This window comes from Poecilia reticulata, linkage group LG21 (assembly GCF_000633615.1).
Source record: "Poecilia reticulata strain Guanapo linkage group LG21, Guppy_female_1.0+MT, whole genome shotgun sequence".
Classification (NCBI taxonomy): domain Eukaryota; kingdom Metazoa; phylum Chordata; class Actinopteri; order Cyprinodontiformes; family Poeciliidae; genus Poecilia; species Poecilia reticulata.
This window is the reverse complement of record NC_024351.1, coordinates 3,520,806-3,529,006: the sequence shown is the minus strand read 5'-3', so window position 1 is coordinate 3,529,006 and position 8,201 is coordinate 3,520,806. Positions and strand designations below refer to the sequence as shown.

The 8,201-nt window shown below is 36.5% G+C and overlaps 1 protein-coding gene across 4 annotated transcripts in view; it reads right to left on the bottom strand.

Annotated features, from left to right (window-relative positions):
• LOC103457265 (exostosin-1) overlaps positions 1 to 8,201 on the bottom strand; it is a 227,031-nt gene that overhangs the window by 155,649 nt on the left and 63,181 nt on the right. The window lies entirely within an intron of this gene.

Genomic DNA, 8,201 nt, shown 5'->3' with positions numbered 1-8,201 from the left:
GATGGATGGATGGATGGATGGATGGATGGATGGATGGATGGATGGATGGATGGATGGATGGATGGATGGAGTAAATCAATGCCATTCCATCAACTCGCCACCCCCCCCTCTAATGTCATTAAAAGCAAAACCTCCCTGCATCAAGCAGTTTTGGTTGCATGCCTTAAATGTCAGGATTAATTGTATGCCGCCGCCTTGCTTTTATCCAGGAGATTTATTAAATTATTTTAGAGCGGTGTGCAAGAGCAAAACAGTTCCCAAACTTTTCCTGCCTCAGTAGTTCTTCAAAGCAGTTGTTCTATATGCATGTTTTATTTTGTTACTATGCTCTGACCAAAATAGCACGCAGAGTCTCTTTACCTGGTTTCATTATGAGGAGAGAGAGAAAAAAACAACCTGGTGGGATAAGACTCACTGCAGCTCTGAGCAAAATGTGTCGCGCTCCTCTGTGAGTGAGCAGCAGGAGGCAACAGATACATGTCCCCGCTTTCAGCGCACAGAGCTAAATAATGATAAAAAGGAACATAAGAGCTCCATTCACAGAGTTAGAAAGAGTTGGAGTGGTAGCAGCCCATCAACAAACACACTCGGTCCCTAAATGAAATGTCATTGTCAGGCGGTGTGTGTTGGTTTAAGGGCTGACAGTCGGCCGCTCCGTCTGTGTGTCGCAGACACAGCTGCTGCATTGTCTGCTGTACAATGGTGATTAGGAGGGTAACAAAGACAGAAGGAAGGCGAGTGAATCTTATTGTGCTCAATACAATGGCATTTTACAAGAATAAAAGACGGACAGAAAGATAAAAGGAGGATTTTACGTCTGCTGTCCCAAAAGTATTTTTGGTAGAGAGCTGAGGGAATAAAAGAGGGAAGATTTCACTGCAGATTGAGTTGATCTTAGAGGCTGTTTCCATCATGAAAACATGCCAAGGAATTCCTCAGTGTCACCTTACAAAAAAGGCTAAATGGTTATTGTTTAAGGTTTATTTTTTATGTAATGTTCTGCCAGGTTTTTACATTCATTTTAAAATCTGGTGAATGAGTCTGTAAATAACTGGAGTCAGTTTTACTGGCACAAAATGTAGTTTTCAAAATTAAAAAAWGTTTTGTGTCGCCCTCAGCAGGGCTTCTCCCAGAGTATCATAAGCCTGGCGGGCCACCAGGCTTTACCTGTGCCCCCACCAGGCTAAGCATTGCTTACTTATCCAAGTCTTTTAAAAATGTTTGCATTTTTTATGGTTGGTGTTCAGGTGTTTATCTTCCAGTCTTTCAATAACACATCATTATCAAGAGATATTTTTCAAATTTCCTGCCAACTTCAAACATTTTTAACTCAAAGACGTGACAGACTGCTGGATGAATGACTGGCCTATCGCCAGGCTCAGCAGGTTTTCTGCCTCAGACGTATCCAAACCTGTTCAAGGAAGCATAGTAGGTCACCTTTAAAATATTCAGGAGTTGAATGGGGTCACAGAGAAATTGTCAAGGATTTCTAGTAGAAAGTATCTGCAGTGTAGAAACTCCTAAAAGATCAGACAAGATGCCAAAAGTTTTCTTGACTAGATTCAAAATAGTGTTGGGTTGCATTTTCTCTCTCTGAGACTATTTATAGCCGTTCCCAGTTCCACTGATACAGATCTGCGTCGATGTGAAAATCAAACTAGCTTGATGCGTTTCCAGCTCTTGTCACATCCCCTGCAGAAGCAGGATGATAATCTGCAGTACAGAGAGAACTGACTTCMTACATATTAATGGCTCCCTGTTTGATTTGGATTTATTTCTCCTCTTCATGTTCATGGACTCTTTTCTCAACCTGTGTAAAGCTTTACATCTTTAACTTTAATTACGCGGGAAGCTTGTTTAGGTGTTCAATAAGACATAAAATGCTGTGAAGACCAAAGCAGCAAGTCTGATAGCATCACTGTTAAATCTTTCCCACGGCGGATGCATCAACAGAGTATTACTCTGGAAAATAGGTTCTGATTTTGTTTTCCTCAAAATCCTGACTTTTGATCTCAGGAGATTAAGGTCAGAAATCTGAGTATAAAAGTCAGAATTCAGAGATTAAAATCAAAATTTTGAGATTAGAGACAGCATATTGATTTTAAAAAGTCTAAATTTCAAGATTAAAATCAGAATTTTGAGGAAAAATCTCAAAATTCTTAGATTAAAATAGAATTCTGAGATTAAAGACAACATTTTGATTTTTAAAAGTCCAAATTAAGAATAAAATCTGAATTTTGATTTTAAAAAAGCTCAGAATTTTTAGATTAAAATCATAATTCTGAAATTAAAAATCAGAATTATGAGATTAAAGTCAGAATTTTGAGTTAAAAGTCAGAATTTTGAGATGAAAGACAACATTTTGATTTTAAAAAGTCCAAATTTTAAGATTAAAATCAGAATTTTGAGGGAAAAAAGCTCAGAATTCTTAGATTAAAACCAAAATTATGAAATTAGTATCAGACTTCAGAGATTAAAGACATCATTTTGATTTTAAAAAGTCTGAATTTCAAGATTAAAATCAGAATTTTGAGGATAAATCTCAGAATTCTTAGATTAAAATAGAATTATGAGATTAAAAGTCACATTTTTTTATTTTAAAAAGCCAGAATTCTGAGATTAAAGACAAAATTTTGATTTTTAAAAGTGCCTTTTTTAATTTCGAAATCAGAATTTCGAAATTAAAGTCAGAATTCTGAGATTAGTGTCCGGATCTTTTTCAGTGGTCCCAATCCCCTTCCTTATACTTTGTTTCATCTACAACTGACCTCTTTATTTTACCCTCCAATCTAATTTACTGTAAAATCCACCTCTGTCTGAACATATGATGCATTTTTTTTACTTAATGCTTTTAATTTGAGACAAAAAAAACATGCCAGCAAAAATGTACACCCCTGATTTACTGTTCTGTGTGACATTAAGCCCAAACAGTGGCGTCGTTAAGATCATCATTATGTTCCGATGGTTTGCAGTAATGAGGCCAAACCCCTTTGTGAGTCAGACGATGTGTCGATGCGACGCCGCCTGCACCTTCTCCCTCCATGTCCAAATCGGTGCATGCGTGCATGTCGGGTCGTTTTCTAAAGGTTAATGAGGGGGGAGTCACCGCCGTGTACCTCCAAGTTTCACTCCAGCCCTCAGCTAATTGGGAYACACTTTAACTTTATGGCTAATTATGTCAGGTATTAAACCCAGTTTATGTGGCAGACCTGCGGTTTGTTCAGTTCATTTAGTAACTTCATTTACAGCTGAAMRGAAGAAACTARAAGGAGAAATATTAACTTGTAAACGGTGTTGACTTGTTTCTTCAGACAACACAAACTGGTTTATTTTCATAAGATGGCATTTTTGCATTTTCATCATCATTCCCATTCTTTGAAAACMTTCTATAAATASATKTRGGTCTCATTTTCTAGCCAAATGCTTCAGGATTACAATGCATCAGTGCTTTGCCAGCAGACATTATGAAGACCAATGTTGCCTCGACTAGCAGAGCAGCTGCTGAAACCAGATGTTTCTGTGAAGCAGATTTAGTTCATGAAGCCACAATGSAAAGTCTTTAGCCAAAATTCAATCTAAAGGTCTGAAATTCAGAGTCAATGCAGSAMCTGCTTCCTTTATAGGGACGTTTACAGCAGGAATAACATAATAATGAGATTATGACTAAATTGCATGGCAGAGGTTTTATAAAACGGCTTCTGAATTACAGAAAATGATTAATTTTGCTTACAAAGCATATCAGTGTCTCCAAGTTAAAACAAAAGTAATGAATCACTTTAAATTTTGACCAAAATTCAGGCATCTGAGCACCAATTATGATACATTTACCTCCCAAAATGTTAACTCCTGAAGAATGAAACGATTTTTGACCTTTTAAAAAAACAGATAAAAGATTAAACAACTGATGACTGTCTTTAAAAATAATTTACGTTTGCTCTACATACTTRCACACTGGCCTAATTCTAACATGGTTCCTAAWKCCAAAAAGATCATCATAAAGTACTTTTTTTACTGGGAATGTTTTTGAAAATTGGCATGCAGAAAAATACAAAAGAAAAAAAACAACAGGCAGAAAAATAAACCTGAATAAAAGGATTGACACGTCTGATCCACCAATCGCATTGAAGAAGGAGAAAATGGAGAAGTTGAACAGTGGCATGTCAGTAACGCTTTGTGATTATTTTAACATGAAATACCACAAAGAGCATCAAACAAATGACAGAGCAGCAGGAAAGATTGATTATAGGTGGAGAACAGAGTGAAGAAAAAACACACACGCACACACACACACACACACACACACACACACACACAAACACACACACACACACACTGCAAAAGTTACATTAAGAAGCCAAACCCAGACTAGATGAAAATGAATAAAAACCACAGGTTGTGTTAAATATTAATATTGTTTCCACATATCATCTCCAATGTCCGCTGGATTTTGGGTTGCGCCGTGTCAGCTGTTTGGGATTCCCCTCCATAATTTCCCGTCAGAAAGCACGGAGGAGAATCCACACTGTCACATTCAGTGACAGATTCCCAGTCGGGGAAAACCCCTGATTTAGATCGGAGCGGCCACGACGATCTACCGTAACACACCACACACTGCAGGATGATCGGTTAGATCGGCCAACGATCTAAGATTGTCATAAGGGGAAAATAGGGGCAAAAAATGGTGTAGTATGAACTATTGCATTAGGTAGTCGGATGTGCCCATCTTCTCTATTTAAATCTAGTGATTACTGAAGGGCAATACAGGTTTCATATCTGCACTCCTTTGGTTGAATGCAGTATTTATTTCCACTTTGGCTTTATGTTGTCTAGTTTTTATTCAAGTACGTTTTTTGTTAATGGAGACTGAGAATCCATTTTATTTTTGTTTATTTTTGTTGGTTGTTTTAGTTTATCAGTTCCAGTGTTACGTGTTCTTTTGAAAATAAGGTTTATCTAAAAGGAAATCGCATGTATTATTAAATCAGTGTCAAAAGGTCTTGAAACAATATTATCGTTTATCGCAATAATTTTTTAGACAATTAATCGTCCAGCAAAATTTGTTATCGTGACAGGCCTAACCACAGCTAATCTTACAATATTACTCCAAATTTGCATCAAAAACCAACATCTAAAGCTTCACTGTTAAATCTCAGAGTTTATGGTTGAACAGTAAGACAGAAGGGAAAATGGCGTCCATATTTTTGGTTCCAACATGTTGCAAATTGGAACCAAAAAACAAAAACCACACCTAGTCTTTGTGAAAATGCTCAGTGGACGGCCCAGACTAACTGGAACATTTTGCGTCCAGCAGAAATAACATCATACATCACAGCATCAGTCAAACATGGCGGAGGGGCGGCTGTGCTGCTTCAGGGCCCGGACGATGCAGAAATGATAAAACCATCAATTCTGCTTTCTGGAAGTCAAACCCTGACAGAAAAATAATATCCAAGCATCAGCTTTCCTTTGGGTTTGCAGCAGGAGAAAGACCCAAAGCCCGTGTGAACRGCTGCAACCAAAACAAACAAAACATTTAATATTTTCACGTCGTCATAAAAATTTGAACATTAATCTCAATGTTCAAATTTTGACCTTCATCACTTGAAACTGTAAAAATATGTCTGCAAAAAGGCTCATTGTCCGTTTTGTTGTTACCACCAGGGGGCCCCCAAGAGCAAAAAGCTAGCATGAGATATACCTGAATAAGACAAACTAAATGCTATCACACAGGGGAAAACAATTTCTATGTTATTTTTTATTGTCGGTACATATAATAGGTTAATCTCTTCATGCCGTTGGCGCTTTCACTGTTGGGGAAACATACGATATTAAAACTTGTTTACTAAATTCAGTATTTATCAGGTGATTTTACTTTCTAATAGTTAAAACCCTTTAAGTCCCAAGTTTCAAATCTCTGCCTGGATATTTTTTGCTTATTTTAATTGTACACTTTAAATGACCTTTGAGTAAATAATCTTTGCCCATTTTTCCACAATACCTGGAACTTTCAATATCTAGCAAGTTATCTTTGCAATTTACTGTCTATTAAAAAAAGTGTTTGATCAGATTAGGCTGAAGAAAATCATGTTCCCTGCAATGGTGGGAGTGAAATTACCATAATAACCCAATATTGGTTGGAAAACGCAACGTTTCACCTTTCAGAAACCGTTGGGACTTTTTCAAAGCGCAAAGAATCGCAGAGTTACGGTACCACAAAGTTAGCGTGTAAAACTGTCAACAGCGACGCCTTTCAGCCTATAAAGGTTAAAATATGGCACATCCTGCATCTCAAAATCCAAATAAATATTTTTTAAAGTTTGCTGCTCCTGTAACACCGGTGCACTGTAAGCTAATTACAAACAATGCTAATGTTAGTAGCATTTTTAACATTATTGTAGGAACGATGGAGCGTCTGGTGTTGACATGTTGGTTCATCTGATATTAACAAATATTTAAGTGTGTAAAAACCCACAGAAACTACAGTTTCCATCAGGGAACAGATATTTTCACAGCACAGCGACAGAAGCAGCCCCAGATTGGTCCTACACAGTTTATAAAGGAGTAAACTCCACATATTGCTTCAGACACCATATGGAAAAGACTTTGAACAATCCAACTGGGGAAACTGGGTCAACTCACCAAATAAAACAGCAACAGGGCAGAAAACAAGCTCAGAATTTGGTTAAAAATAGAATAAAGACCAAAAAGTGGAACRAAACATCTGCAGCRTTGAGGAGAAACATTTAAAAGTTACCGAGGATTTTAAGGCGCTAAGCATTTAAATAAAAACTATTAAGCTAAAAGTACAAATATTTATAAACTTTAGAGACAAAACACTGAAGAAAAATTAATCCCCTTCATAACGGTGACATAGATAAAACATTCCTGCATCAGACTAGGAAGTAAAAGCATAAAAGAAGCGCGCATGAAGAACTAATCTGCTTTTTTGCGCTATCTTAGTTTAAAAATAAACTTTTTGTGAAAGTAAATTAGCACATGGAGGTTCACATAAGGCTCATGCAGACAAGACTGCAGATGTTTGCTTGCATGCTCAGCTGTTTAACGCACAATCGTGTCACTGCGCAGCGACCTCAAACTGTCACTTCTTCAGCTCTTGCTTAGTCTGCTTTAGAATTAAATCACTAAAAGGTTAGAGCCTAAAACCAACCAGTGAGAACGAATCTCTGCTCATCTCTCAGCCTCATGTAAACACAGAACAGCAACTAAAACGAAAAACAGAGCAAACTTCATGCAATTTGTTTTCTCTGTTTGTGTAGATTTGATCCATTTACAGCTGGAAAGCTTAAATCATTTTGAATTTGGGTTATTCTTGTTTAATTCTTTTTTGCCTTTTTTTGGAAAAATCTGAATAGCAATAGAAATTTCCACTGTTAAAGATTTAAGTTTGGTCTTCAGGAGAAAATGGGAAGATAAAAGTCAAATACTTCAATATGGAGTATATAAAGCTCTGTAAAAAAAAAAAAAAAGTTTGAGTAAAACGAATATTGTTCTTTTATTCTATTTTTGCTTGTAATGTCTCTGAAATTACAAGCAAACATTTAGTATTTATTTGCATAAAATGAGAAACGGTCAAAATAATGGAAAAGATGCAGAGCTTTCAGAGCTCAATTAATGCAAAGAAAACAAGTTAATATTCATTTAGAAACAACAACACTGATGTTTTAAGTCAGGAAGAGTTCAGAAACCAACATATGGATTAAAAACCAGGAGGTTTTCAACAGGGTCAGTGCAGTGGGCTTTTCATTTGTTACAGAGCTGGAGATAAGGATTTTTACTTTTTTTTCTTCTTTGTTTAGTGTACAAGAATAATATAACTTATAGTTTAACACATTAATGTGTGTTTCAGTTATACACTCAATGTTCACAATATTAAAAAACACATATTTGAAGATAAGAGGTAAACGCTAAGCTATGTTAAAAATACTTTACATTTTCTTGTTTTCTGACTCCTGTTTAAAAAAAAAAAATGAGAAAGTGTGAGAATGTTATGGTGATACAAAATAAAAAGTCACGATATTGGTTCGTTTTAAAAGATTGGAAATGAAAAAGGCATTCTGGGAGACGTAGGCAGAGAAAGTTAATCAAACAGCTGCAGCTGATCCAGAATGCTGCCGCTCGGGTTCTCACGAAAACCAGGAAGATAGAGACATAACACCAGTTTTAAAGTCCCTACACTGGCT